The sequence below is a fragment of the Protopterus annectens genome, chromosome 17.part0, assembly GCF_019279795.1.
Source record: "Protopterus annectens isolate FY-2018-M chromosome 17.part0, PAN1.0, whole genome shotgun sequence".
NCBI lineage: Eukaryota > Metazoa > Chordata > Ceratodontiformes > Protopteridae > Protopterus > Protopterus annectens.
The window spans coordinates 759,235,958-759,251,293 of record NC_056751.1 but is presented as its reverse complement, the minus strand read 5'-3'; the positions used below and the strand labels follow the sequence as shown (position 1 = coordinate 759,251,293).

General features: G+C 43.0%; 1 protein-coding gene and 1 long non-coding RNA gene across 4 annotated transcripts in view; one reads left to right on the top strand and one right to left on the bottom strand.

Moving 5' to 3' along the window:
- Positions 1-15,336, top strand: part of LOC122791659 — a 336,077-nt gene that overhangs the window by 94,241 nt on the left and 226,500 nt on the right. The window lies entirely within an intron of this gene.
- Positions 1-15,336, bottom strand: part of LOC122791658 (branched-chain-amino-acid aminotransferase, cytosolic-like) — a 661,658-nt gene that overhangs the window by 570,307 nt on the left and 76,015 nt on the right. The gene's annotated exons all lie outside the window — the stretch shown is intronic.

The following is a 15,336-nucleotide window of genomic DNA, read 5'->3' as shown; positions in this document are numbered from 1 at the left end:
GATGCACTAAGACCTTTAAAACATATAAACTGTGTACTCTGCCTGCAATTTCCAGTGGTCCTGAGTATGTGGTAGGGGGTCTGTATCATGTAGTTGAACTTACTAATCATCAAATACCCATTTGTCAACCCCTTTTTGTCGAAATCACAAATCAGCAAACTGACTTTTAATCTACGTTTTTCCTAGGCAAAACTAACCATAGGCCACCCTAGCAACAAGGGAAAAAACATAAAACTTAAAACCTATTCAGATAGGGGGCTTCGCCTCCCACAACACCACCCCTAACTAAAAATACCAACTCTGAGATCACACTATAGTGGGGAAAAGGGCAAATTCCAGATGGTGGCCACCTGTTCGTTTGCCCCAAGAAAACCTATGATTAAAAGTTTGTTTGCTGATTTGTGACTTCGATAAAAAGGGCTCAACAAATAGATATCAGATGATTAGCAAGTTTGACTAAGTGATATAGCCCTGTGGTAGGCACAATACCCCGGTAAGGAAGGAGTGCTGTCATTTTTCTGAAACAAAGTCTGAGTAATACACAAACCTGGATGTCTCCAAGGCTGAAGTTAGCCTGAAGTTCCAGTATTTTTGTTTATGCTTCCAGCATTCAGCAGGGTAACTCTGGTACTACCTTTATTTATTTATTTACATTTGTTTAATGGGAAATTCTGAATGGACACAGGCCCTTTTTCAGCGGAGGCCTGGGGAGAAAAGCTCCACAGTATGTACATGATAAATGGTGTGCAATAAAAGTCAAAGGTATGTATACAGTAACGATGATGATGACAAGTACAGCAGCTTACTTGGTACAATTAAGTAAGAAGCACTACATTTAAACATTGACATAAACTAGTAACACAGGACTAAATTGTTTAACAGCTACAAGTTAACAATACTAATAGAGTCTTCTTCTTCTAGAGTAATGATTACTAAATCTAGGACGGTAGAACTAGCAGTTACTGGCATTCAGTTCAGTTTTATAGCGGTAGAAGATTACTTTATCCAAACAGGGATGAGAGAGAGCAGAAGGGGAGGAGGGAGGGGGTGTTTAGTCAGGATTTGGGCAAGGACAAAGCCAGTGAAAAGACTGCAGGAAGGTAGGGTAGTTAAAGCGGGGGGAAGGTTATTCCAGAGCTTGGATATGGCGCAGAAAAATAGAGCTTCCTCTGCTGGCCTTTTCTGTTTTGGTAACCTGGAGAAGATTTTTATTGCTGGAGCGTAAAGGTCTGGAAGAGTGGGTAGGGTTGGAGAAGGGTTTGTAGTGATGGGATTTTGAGAGGGTGGTTTACAAATCTATCTGAACTGGAATGTGCTATGCGAGCAAACTCCCTAGTTAAACATTACTTAAAAACGTTACCAGGGAAGCAAAGGTTCTAGTCAGTACAGGAAAGCCATGAGCTGAGAGGTAAAGGCTGTTCTTGCAAAACAGGAGGTCTGTTGACAATCTGGTCACAGGCAGACAATGTGGATCCCCTCCAAATGATTACTGGAACTAATTACTTTATCTCTGAATTTAGGCATCATCTTAGAGAGGAAAGAAGAGCAATATTTACCCTCTTTTAGAGACAGACATGGTGAGGTCAACTGTATCTCATGGCATCTATCGTAGGGTAGATTACCCAAGGTCATTCATACCCACATGGGTGACAGTGAGGCTGTACTCATCTTTAGGATGGTGAAAGGTCCTTTGGGCCTTTGTAACATTCCTGCCCTGTTTGTACAGAGAGAGAGAGGTGACACTCTCTCTCTTGGAAGCTCTCCTTTTCCAGTGTGGTAAATGCTGGTCAGTATATCTTACAGTGGGATCAACTACAAACTGAATTTCAGGATCAAAAGCAGGACTAGGTGACCTGAGGAGTTCACACTTGAGGTTAGGGTAACTTCCTGTAGTAGATTACGACAGTGAGGGTATAAACAGGTTCATAGGGAAGTATTATGCAACTGGTCTGCTGAATATTTCAAGGCTAGCCAAAACCCTTTTAAAATTTCCCTCTAGCCTCACCAAGGACATGACAAGAAAGACCAGTGGAGAATGTGAGCCTGCCCATCCAATTATCTCCGTTTACCTTGAAGGTGGCCAGGGTGCTACTCCACTTGACACGTGTTAGAAGTTTGTTCCAGAGGTGTGGAATATGCTGAGATATGAGATATGTCCACTTTTATTAAGCATCTGTTGGGTTGTTTGTTTCTGATAACTTGTTGCAGTTAAACTCTTTTTTTTCTAGAGGCTCCTTTAGCTGTTTAAAACTTTCATTTAAAGGCTCACTGCTGCTTTTCAGCTGTGAGAAACATTCTGCAGTTTGTTTCTAAGTAGTGGGGATATTTGTAGCATTTCCATATTCAGGCTTGTATTTGGGCCTAGTGTTTGTGGAGGCTGTGTGTCTGAGCACATATTCAGGGACATCTTGGTTTAGCCAAAGCCATCAGGCATTTCAGTGAGAGAGAATTGTTTGAGGCCATTGGCTGACTGAGATCACCTGGACTACAGCTTAGATTAAGCACCTCATTGGTTCTTTTGAGATTTCTTTTTAAAAGCTGTCTCAGGTTTCAACTTTATGTTACCTAAGAAGTTCAGTTGTGAGTGTTCTGCCATTTTACACTGAGCTAATCGAAGGAAGGGCACTGAGCAAACTCGGAGCTATAATATATAACATTAAGTATCCTGTTTTTGTTTATTTTGTTCTTTACTTTTTTGTTATTTATAGCAATTTTGTATACTGTGTATTTTTCTAGCTAGTTTCACTGTGTGTGAGGTATTAAGTGGAAGTTGTCCACTTTTATTAAGCATCTGTTGGGTTGTTTGTTTCTGATAACTTGTTGCAGTTAAACTCTTTTTTTCTACAGGCTCCTTTAGCTGTTTAAAACTTTAATTTAAAGGCTCACTGCTGCTTTTCAGCTGTGAGAAACATTTCTGCAGTTTGTTTCCCACCGTCCCTCCCTGTTGGTATAGTGTTTTTATAGTTGGTGGCTTTGCAGTTGCCCACCCCTAGTGTAAATTTGATCTGGGACCCTCCTCCCAGTCTAGTGTCATTACCTCATTCTACCCAGTGCAGGGGGAACATTTGAGAAGGCCAATCAGCTTAGTTTCTGCTACTCCTTTCTCTCTTTCCACTAAAAAAAAAAAAAAAAAAAAAACTTTTTCTAAGCTTGTTTCCTGCCTTTCCTGTGGGTAATCTAGCCTGGATATAGATTCGCGGTATCCAGGACTATTTGTAGGCTTCTAGGGCCCGAGCCTTTCTGTGTTGGAGGGAAGCCATCTAGCTTAATTGTGTTTCTTAGAACTAGCCAGTTTTTTGTTTCAGCACTGGTTCAGAACTTATTGTAAGCACTAAATAAGCTACAAATTATGACCGCACTCAACTTTCCTCACTGTCTAGAGGAAAACAGTTTCTAGTACTTAACAAATAAGCACCTATCCAGGCATGTCTAAGGGTCAGCCCCCGGTGTTTTCTCCTGTCTACCTGATGAATCTGCGCATCTTGGGGCAATGCAGTAATTGCCTCATGTACACAGACAACCCTCTCCTCCTACCACCCAACACTACAACCTGTGAGAGATGCACTTATATAGCCAAACTGGAAGCAAAGCTCTCTTCACCCAAGACTGGACTAGACAGTCAAGAGGAGAAGGCAAACACTTGCACCACACCACACTCAGCACATAGTCCCTCAAAACCTACACCATTAAAACACACACATAGAAGCACAAAACACAAACCTACATTCGCGGAGGCTCTCAGTAAAAACTTGCCCAAGCAACAGGGACCTCCAAAGCAGAAACACAAGCAACCTCCACCCCCCAACACAACCCAAATGACACATAGCCCACAAACTCAGTGTGCCACTCAACCACAGCCCATAAGGCATAACAACGTACCCAACACTCTAGTCATAGGTGACTCTATAGTCAGGCACACTGATGTTCCACTCACCAGGCTAAGCAAGGAGAAAGTTACTGTCAGCTGCCTGTCGGGTGCCAGGATCTGCCATATAACGCATGCACTCAGGTCACTCCACAACAGGTACAAATATGACTCTGTCATTGTCCATGTTGGTGTGAATGACCTGAGACGTACCTCCTTGGACTACATGAAAAGGGACATGGAGGAGCTGTCCGATCTTGTAGCCCAGGCAGGTATGACCTTAGCCCTGAGTAGCATCCATCACCCAGAATGATACCACAATACAAGGACAAAAAGACTGACTTCAACAATTGGCTAAGATTCTGGTGTCATTCTAAGGAGATCCAGTATCTGTCTGCCTGGGATGACATGATCGACAAGCCACGATGCTTTGCCAGAGATGGCCTGTGCCTGTCGCCCCTGGGATTCCGGATACTGGCTTAGGCTCTAGCCACCCCTATAGTGCCTTTTTTAGGCAAGGTTCAAATGACAAATTCACCACCCTAACAGGTACAGGCAAGAAGAATCTGAGGGTATTGCTACTCAATGCTAGAAGTCTAAACCTCAAAATGCACTCTCTCGAGGTACTCCTTAAAATGGAGAGCATAGATATCTGTGCAGTGACAGACACCTGGTTCAAGGCTCCAGAGAGTACCCCTGCATTACCAGGCTATAATTCCTACCACACCTTTCGGTCACCTAACCTGGACCGAAACGCTAAAGGCGGAGGCGTGTCCATATTCATTAAGGATATCCACACCTCCATGCATCCGAGATTATCCAAGTGCAACTAACTTTAGGCAAGACTGCAATCCAAATTGTAGCTTGCTACAGATCCCCCACCATGCCCCAGGATTCCCACTCCTCATTTTTTAATACACTGGAAAATATTAGGCTACAACCTAACACCCTAATATTGGGCGATTTCAACTACCCTACCATTAACTGGGAAAACTACTCATGTACCAACTCTTGTGCTCAACATTTTCTGGAATTCATAAATTCCAATGCCATGGATCAACTTATCCACACCCCCACCAAGGGCAGCAATATCCTAGACCTGGTTATTACCAACATGGGCAACCGATGCTCCACACCAGAGGTCAATTCCTCGTTGGTCAGATCCGACCATAAGCTAATCACCCTAGACATCCACATCCCTCCCCCACCCCCCATTAGGGAAACCACAGTAAAAAGCTACTCCAAAGCCAACTTCACGCTTCTTAAGACAGAAGTGGCACACTTCACAACACCCATGCTGACGGACAATAGAGGTATGACTGCTGAATCCTACACAAATGCACTTTATAAGCACTTACATGAGTGCATGGATCATGCAATCCCTAACAGAACCAAGATGCTATCCTCCAAAAAAAGGAAGCCAATCTGGTGATCCCCTGCCATAAACAAACTCTACAACAGAAGAAAGAAACTGTTGCAAAAAAGAGTAAAATCCCACGATTGGAGAAACTCCCTGGTCAGCTTCAGTAAGAAGCTGAGATCCCTCATAAAATCCTCCAAAGCTAGTTATGAAAACAAAATCGCCACTGACTCTAAAGACAACCACAAAGCCTTCTATAGCTATGTCAAGAATCTCCATGGCAACACTCAGATCTGCTCTGAGTTACAGCACAATGGCACTAAATATACAGAACCAACAGATATTGCCAACATCCTGGCAGATAGGTTCAGTGCTAACTTTAACCCTCTTCATCCCCTAAAGGGCCCATCTCTATACCAGAAGATTGCAAAGTTCCTGTAATCACGGCTGCACAGGTAAAAAACACACTATCCAAAGCCAAAAACACACTATCCAAAGCCAAGAACACAGCATCCATGGGACCTGACAACATCCCAGGCTGTGTTCTACATGAACTACAGAATGAACTGGCACCCCACCTAAGTACCATGTTCAATCATAGCCTTACCTCAGGCTATGTGCCCACTGAATGGCGCACAGCAACAGTTATCCCACTCCACAAAGGGGGAGCCACCACAGACCCTGGAAACTACCCCCATTAGCCTAACGAGCCTGGTCTGCAAGGCTATGGAGTGTATCATCATGGAACTTATAAACAATGACATTGGTAATCTCCAAACTCAGGACCCCACCCAGTTCGGGTTTGTAAAAGGCAGATCATGTCTCCTAAACCTGATGGACTTCTTTGAAGCAGTCACCAAAGCCATAGATGAGGGTAAGGTGGTTCACACAGCCTATCTAGATCTCGCCAAGGCTTTTGACACCATCCCCACTCTGGAATTATAGATAAACTCACTAAACTAGGTATAAATCCCTATGTCACAAGATGGGTTGCCAACTGGCTCACTGACAGAACCCACACTGTGAAAGTAGCAGACTCCAAATCCAGCTTCAGACCAGTGACAAGTGGAGTACCACAGGGTTCAGTCCTGGGTCCTCTCCTGTTTGGTATCTACTTCTCTGAAGTACAGGCCAACACAGAAGGTCTTTGGCTAACGAAGTTCGCAGATGACTGCAAACTAGGAGCCATAATCAAAACTCCAAAAGATGTGGACATCCTACAAAAGGGCCTTGCTGAGACAGATGCCTGGTGTCAAAGCCATGGCCTCAAGCTCAATGCCAACAAGTACATTGTCATTCCTTTTGGTAAAAACTCAGTACCCATGAACTACCACATAGGTGGTAGTCTACTTAACACCGAAAGTGTGATAAGAGACCTTGAGACACAGGTGGACAGTAGTCTCTCCTTTGATAATCACATCGCCACAGCAGTCAGGAAATCCTTCTATGTGGCACACCTCATCACAAAAGGTTTCTCATCCAGGAAAAAAGAGGTCATTGTTCCCCTCTACTCGTCACTCATTAGACCCATTATAGAGTACAATGCCCCTTTTGGTATGTACCTCACAAGACATCTACAACAACTGGAAAGGCCACAGAAATACCTCACAAAGAGGATTACCGGCCTCAAAGAGATGCCCTATGCAGACCTTCTCAAAAAACTGCAGCTTTACTCCGTTGCATATCGCCTACTCAGAGGCGATCTCTGCCTAACACACAAAGCTATGTCAAACCCAGAGCTTTTAGACATGGCTCCACTTAAAGAAATCCCAATCCCTACAAGCTACATGCTCTAGGGACCTAAACTTCGTCACCACAATAAACAGAACATGTTGGAGGGATAGATTCCTGTCCCAGAGTCTTTCCATACTCTGGAACAAACTACCTATCTATATCAAACAAAGCTCCTCATTAGCACTCCAAGAAAAATCTTGATGATTGGATGGGAAATAGGAAATTCACCCCGGGGATCACCTCTGTGGCTCTGCTCGACAGTGGCACAGGAAAATAATTTTCTTGGGTGGCGAAAGCCAGGGTACCTTTGCCTAGGCTTATATAGGCCCTAGGGCCAATAGCCTAGTACCTACCTATGAACCTATGAATCAATCACCCCAACGTGTCTTATTTATCTGCTAATGAAGGTTTAGTTCCTTTCAGCTAGTATTTGATGTACCATTAGCTCTGCGAAGGAAAAGAAGATCAAATACGGTTAGATCTTGCATGGCTCAAATGTCAGGGATTGCTGCATGACGGTTAAGTTTATATGGCTACTAAATGGAGTTAGAGAAGGAACAGGGATTGCTATTGGTAGGAGTTACTAATCCTACCACTGTCACTTTCAGTGTGTAAGTAATGAATGCAAGAGTTAGTGTTGGTGCAGTGAAGTTAAATAAGTGCCACTATTAGCAGTGATAAGGTTTGCTTGGATATGTAAAGTAGGGTAGTGAAAGTAATGGACGGAGAAAGGCACTAATTAGACAAGAATGACAAAGTAACCAATGCTGACCATGAGCAATCTAGCAAAAAAAGATTCTATGTATATGTGTGGATTCTATGTATATGTGTGTGTGTTGTATACATATATATCTACATACGTATATATCTGTATCATTATATGCATGGGTCTACCTGATATCTTTAAAATTCCACTTCATCGAACTTTAGAAACACAAAACGACTTTACCGAAAATTAAGTTTATCGTTCACATCACTAGATTTTTATTTCGGGAAAGGATACACTTGGCCACCATGGGGAAATTTGCCCTTTTCCCCACTACAGACACAGACTTGTGAGAGATGCACTTGTATATCCAAATTGGAAGCCATGTACTCTCAAGCCAAGACCGGAATAGCTGGTCAACACCTGCACCACACCACATGCAACACATAGCCCTCCAGAATACCCACCATCACAGCTCTCATAAAAATACAAACCACACACCCACCTTCGCAAAGGCTCTCAATAGAAATCAACCCAAACAGCAGAGACCTCCAAAGCAGAAATGCACTTGACCACCACAATACAGCACAAACCACAAGACACACAACTCACCTACACAGTGAACCCCTCAAACTAAGCCCCTAAGGCAAAACAGCTTGCCCAATACACTAATCATAGGTAACTCGATAGTGAGGCACACTGATGTCCCACTCACTAGGTTGAATAAGGAGAAGGTAACAGTCAGCTGTCTATCAGGTGCCAAAATCCAACACATAACACACACACTCAGGTCACTCCACAACAAGTACAAGTATGACTCTGTCACTGTCCATGTGGGTGTGAATGCCCTGAGATGCACCTCCCCGGACTACATGAAAAGAGACATGGAGGAGCTCTCGGATTATGTGGCCCAGGCAGGTATGACCCTAGCCCTGAGCAGCATCCTACCATCACCCAGAATTTTATTTATTTATTTTATTTATTTATATTTGTTGATCGGGAGTGTCCGACTGGACGTATGTCCATTTTCAGCGGAGGCCCGGGGAGAAAGGCTCCACAGTTAAAATAAACAGACAGTAGTTACATTGGATTACATAGCGATTAACAATTTACATAGCAATTGCTTACAACATATTTACAGATGAAGAACATAGTACATCAGTAGACAACTAGAATCTTTATCTGTGAAGTACATAACATACATTAACAAATGTTAAAATAAGAAGTTCCTGCTGTATAAGTACTAGGCTTATGAGCATCTGAGCTTGCTATAATCAAGGTAGTTAGTGGAGTGGAAAGAAAGGTAGTGGTTGGATGGGGTGGGTGATATTACAGTGGGAGTTGCAAGGGCATAGCCAGCATGTTTTTAGGTGAGCTTTTAGTAAAGTTTTGAAGTGGGTGCATGATGGTATGGAGTTCCATAATTTGGCTATGGTGCAAGAGAATAGTGCTTCACCAGCGGAGTTATTGGCTTTAGTGATCTGCAAGTGATTTTTGTTGCTGGATCTTAGTGGTCTGGTGGTGCGATAGGGTTGGAGTAGATTCTGGAGGGATGGGACATTTAGTGGATGGTTTACTAGTTTGTGGGCGAGTGAGAGTTGATACCATTGAAGGAGGTGAGGGAGTTCAAGCTAGCCCAGTTCAGCAAGTGAGAGACAGTGGTGACTACGGTAGGATGCCCCTGTGGCGAATTTGGCAATTCTGTTGTAGCAGGTCTCTAGCTTGTTTAGATCGCATTGCCTTAGGTTGGTATATATTGGAGAGGCATAAAGTAGGGTGGAGATAAGGTGGGAATTTGCTACTGAAATCTTTGCTGCTTTGGTGAGAAGATGCTTATTTCTGTATAACGCTCCTAGTTTTTTGTGGACTTTTTTATGGTCATGGATATGTGAATGTCAAATTTTAGTTTATTGTCTATTTCCACTCCTAGCAATTTGGTGTGTTCAGTTGGGTATATAGTGGTGTTGTCTTTTGCTGTGATGTAAAAGTGAGAGTTGTTTTGAGTATGTTTGGTGGGTTGGAAGATGAGTAGTTTAGTTTTGTTTGGGTTGAGTATTAATTGGGCATCGGATAACCAAGTTTCAACAGATAAAAAGGCTTCCTGTGTGACTTTTTGCAGTTTGGGTAGGGACTGGGCTGAGCAGATGATGGTTGAGTCATCTGCGTATGTTATGAGTGTGCCATGTGTGGTGGCAGAGGCTAGATTATTTGTGAAAACAGAGAAGAGTAGGGGTCCAAGGATGGATCCTTGGGGAACCCCTATGGAGACAGGTAGTTGGGGAGATATGTCATTCTGCCATACAATGGATTGTTGGCGGTCAGACAGGTAACTCTGAAACCAGTTGGTGACTGAGTGAAAGAAGGACAGGTTAATGAGGACATAGATGAGTTGTTTGTGTGGGACCATGTCAAATGCTTTAGATAGGTCTAGGAAAGTAGCAGAGAAGAGATAGCCATTGTTTTTATGCTGAAGGATAGTGTTAGTAAAGGAGAGTAAGGCAGTGGTGGTGCTATGGTTTGGTCAGAAACCATGCTGAGTACTGGAAAGGAGGTTGTTAGTAAAGAGGTAGTCTGAGACCTGAGAGTGTATGCATCTCTCTAGTATTTTGGAGAGTGGAGAGAGAATAGCTATGGGGCGGTAATTGGTTAGTTCTGTGGAGGGTCCGCCTTTGTGGAAGAGAATTATATGTGATACTTTCAACAGTGTGGGAACATAACTTTCTCTCAGAGATCGGTTAATCAAGATGGATACTGGGTAGGCCACAGCATCAGCTGTGATTTGTAGGTATTCACTTGGGAGGTTGTCTGCTGCTAATTTGGTGGGTTTAAGTTTAGTTAAGAGTTTTTATGTTGGAGGTAGGTACAGGAGAAAAAGAAGGCAGTGGGGAGATTAGTAGTTGAAGGTGTGGGTTGGAAGGGAGGGGGGTTTGTGTTGTTTAGCTAGTGATAGTATGGTTTGTGTGAAGTGTGTGTTGAATGAGGTAGCAATATTTTCTGAGGAGTGAGGGATGTTAGGAGGAGGGGTACTGACTTTACCTGGGTGGAGGATGGAGTTTATGGAGGACCAGAATTGTTTGGGGCTGTGTTCAGAGGAGTCTAGGGCAGACTGGTAGTATTGGAATTTGTCCTGTTTTATTAGCTTTTTGACTCTATTGCGTAGTTCTAGGAATTTCTGTCTAGTTGAGGGGGTCTTGGTTTTGCGCCAGTGCTCCCAGGCTTTATCCCTGTTTTTCATTTCTGACTTGGTGGTTTTCTGTAGCCATGGGGAGGGTTGTGCTTTGATTCTGGAAAGTCTCATGGGTGCATGGTAATTAAGGATGCTCAGGAAGGTAGTATTAAAAAATTCAACTGCGTCATCAATACTGAGATACTTTAGAGGATGCCAGTTACATTCTTTGAGGGATGAGATGAATGTGAGTGGGTTAAAGTTTACTTTTTTACGTATCTGACGGTAGACGACAGGTTTAGCTTGGTAAAGGTATTTTTTCAGTAGGAATGTTGGGGAGTGATCACTGAGGCTATCTGATAAGCAGCCTGTTATATATGACTGGGGACTCTTACTGACTAGTATCCAATCCAGGGTAGTGTGCTTGCTGGAGTTTTTATTTATCCTGGTTGGCGACTGGACTAGTTGGGTGAAGCCATGAAGGTTTACATGATGGGTTGGATGGTTGCCAGAACAGGACTGCCAGTCAATATTGAAATCACCTAAAATTATAGTTTCTTGGGGGAGATGGTGGGTAGACCAGCTGAGGAGGTTTTCTAGTGGAGGGATATTTTGGCCAGGTGAGAAGTAGCATCCAATTATGTTGATGGTTTTGTTTTGATTTATTTTGAGGTTGGTATATATTATTTCTTCATTGCCTATTTGTGGAGCTGATGATGTTAAGATCTGGATGTTTAGATGCTGTTTAAATATTATAGCTACACCGCCTCCTTTCTTGTTTAGCCGTTCTACTCTTAGTATGCCATAACCTGTAGGGAGTATTTGCTCACTGGTAATGTGAGATTTTAGCCAGGTTTCTGTCAGGATGACTATATCTGGGGAGTACAAGTCTGTGGTGGCATGGAGTTCATGGACTTTGTTGGATATACTTCTAATATTTAGGCTTAGTAGAAGGAAGTCATTTGGCTTTCTATTGGCTGTAATATGGGAGAAGTTGTGGTTTCTAGTCTGATTATGAGGACTGGGGTTGGAGATGGTAGAGCCAGGGTTTGGGTGGATATCTCCACTTAGGGCTAGTTTTGATATGCATGATGTTATCAGTTTTCTCAGTTTTTGAATGTGTTTGTTTATAAAGGAAACTTTATGATTGTGCTCTTTGGGTAATAGGTATGGTGGGAGGGTTGCTATGTTAAGTTGTAGGGATGCTTTATGCTTGAGTAATATAGTTGGTAGAATATGTGGGGAGTGCATAGGGATGGTTCTTGAGTTGGTGGGACGGGAGCTGAGTGAGGTTGAGACATGAGTGGTGGTGTGAGTAGTAGTACAGTGGTAGTGGTTGAGTGCGGGAATGATAGAGCTTTGGTAGGATGTAAGATATGCAAGGAGAGTGCATGCAGTGAGCATAGGTAAGGTATGCTTGTACATGTTAGTTGAGGAGGGGTGATAGCAGTGGGAAGATGGAGGAGGTAGTGTTGGGTTAGTGCTGTAGTTGGCTACTGGAAAGATGTGAGGGGTTTGTGAGTGTAATAAAGGTGGGACCACTGGGGGCGGGAGGGAATAGGGGGCAGGGTGGGGAGCAAAGCGGGTAGAGACCCTGTTAGTTGCTCTTATGAGGGAGCTGGAAACAATCAGGTAACAGAGTTAACTGATGAATGAACATATGATAGTGACAAGGGTGGTTGTAGTTTTAAAAATGGTGCCTGCCACAGGTAATATTTATTAACTTTGGGATTGTCTTAAGGTAATAAACAGGGAAGGGGGAGGGGAGAACAAGGGTGTGAGCAGGCAATTCTTTGTACTGCTGCTAATGAGCCAAAGCAAAGACAAGTTAGTCAAAGAATGATACTGTAGTACAAGCAGAAAATGAATGATTTCAACAAATGGCTAATTTTCTGGTGTCATTCTAAGGGGATCCAGTATCTGTCTGCTTGGGATGATATGATTGACAGACCTCGATGTCTTTGCCAGAGATGGCCTGCATCTGTCACCCCTGGGTTTCCAGATACTGGTGAAGGCTCTTGCCACCCCTATGGCGCCTTTTTTAGGCGATGTTCCAAAGACCAAATTACCACAGTAACAGTTATAAATAAATGCAATCTGAGGGTTATGCTGCTCAACGCTAGAAGTCTAAATCTCAAGATGCACTTGCTCAAAGCACTCCTCAAAACAGACAACATCGACATTTGTGCTGTAACAGATACCTGGTTTAAAGCAGCAAAAAGCACCCCTGCACTACCAGGCTATAACTCATCCCACACCTTTCGGCCCCAGAACATGGACTGAAGCTACAAAGGCGGTGGTGTCTCCATATTCATAAAGGATATGCACACCACCAGGCTAGTAGCTCAGCATAACGCATCTGAGATACTTCAGGTACAACTAACATTGGGTAAGATGGCAATCCAGGTCGTAGCCTGCTATAGGTCCCCAACCATATCCCAAGACCCTCACTCCACATTCCTAATCACTCTGGAAACTATTCGGGTCCAACCCAACACTCTTATACTAGGAGACTTCAACTACCCCTCCATGAACTGGGAAAACTACTCCTGCACCAATACACTGGCCCAACGCTTCCTTGAATTCATCAATGCCAATGCCCTGGACCAGCTCATTCTTACCCCCACTAGAGGAAGCAACGTCTTTGGCCTGGTTATTACCAACATAAGCAACTGCTGCTCTAAACAAATAGTCAATTCCTCCCTGGTTAGATCCGACCACAAACTAATCACCATGGAAATCCACATCTCACCCACACCCCCGCAAAGGTTACCACCATGAAAAAGTTCTCCAAACCTGACATCGGGCTCCTAAAACAGAGGTGGCTAATGTCACAGCACCCACGCAAATGGAAAATAGCTGCATGACTGCCAAATCATACACCAATGCACTGTACGAACACATACACAAATGCATGTAACTAGCCATACCCAACAGAACTAGGATGCTCTCCTCCAAAAAAAGGAAGCCAATCTGGTGGTCCCCTGCCATTAATAAACTCTACAACAGAAGGAAGAAACTGTTGCAGAAAAAGATGAAGTCCCAAGGCTGGTAAAACTCTCTTATTAGCCTCGACAAAAAGTTGAGATCCCTCATCAACACCTCTAAAGCTAGCTATGAAGGCAGAATTGTGGCAGATCTAAAAACAACCACAAAGCCTTCTATAGTTATAAATATAGTTAAAAAATATATATATATATTTTTTTTTTTCATTATGCATTTTAACATCACATGTTCAGTATTTATAGTGCATTTATTTCTCTTGACATTTTCTACTATATCTAGTTTTTAGTATTTAATTACACATTTATTGTTTTAACATATTCGACATATTTAAATATTTATTGTACATTGTCATTTTATGAAGCAGTGCTTATATATAGTGTGTTTTTAGGGTGGTGTGTTCCATGAACTTTTTCAGTTTGTATATTTTGTCTGCTTTTTAAATTCAGTGACTGTAAATATTGTGCTTTTAATGACATAATTGATTAGTTTATAACTGGGTGGAACTTCCTGTTTGAACTGTATAAGAAGGAAGTAACTATGTGGGGTAAATTGTCTGATGAAGTCTAGATCTTTCTGGATTAAAGCGCTCTTCCTTGGATTTTTTTGGTCTGAAGTTAATAAAATGGATTCTGCATTCTACAACTGTGTGGTGATTTGCAGCCTGCATTACTTTGAGTGGGTTCAATCCAGCTACTTCTGGCTTTTGTGTTTATCTCCTTCTATAGTTATATCAAGAATTTCCACGGCAATACCCAGGTTTGCTCTGAGTTACTGCACAATGGTACCTCCTATACTGAGCCAACAGATATTGCAAACATACTGTCTGACAGATTCAGTGCCAACTTTACCCCTCTCTACCCCTCCTAAAGGACCAATCACAATAATGGAGGAATGTCAGGCACCCAGCATTACTACAGGACAGGTTAAAGCTGCATTGTCCAAGGTCAAGAATACAGCTTCCATGGGACCCGACAGTATCCCTGGATATGTTGTATATCAACTACAAAGTGAACTAGCACCACATCTGTGTGCCCTGTTCAATCACAGTCTCACCTCAGACTTTGTCCCTACCGAATGGCGCACTGCTACAGTCATCCCTCTCCATAAAGGGGAAGCAACTATAGATCCTGGGAATACCCTCTCCATAAAGGGGAAGCAACTATAGATCCTGGGAATAATCACCCCATTAGCCTGACGAGTCTGATATCTAAGGCTATGGAGTGCATCATCACGGACCTAATTAACAAGGGTATAGGGACTCTCCAAACTCTAGATCCCACACAATTTGGCTTTGTGAAAGGTAGATCATCCCTGCTCAACCTGGTTAACTTCTTTGAGTCAGTCACCAGAGCTGTGGATGAGGGCAAGGCAGTTCATACAGCCTACCTTGATCTGGCCAAGGCCTTTGATACCATTCCCCACTCAGGAACTATTGATAAACTCATCAACCCCTATATCACTAAGTGAGTTGCAAATTGGCTCACAGAAAGACCCCAGAG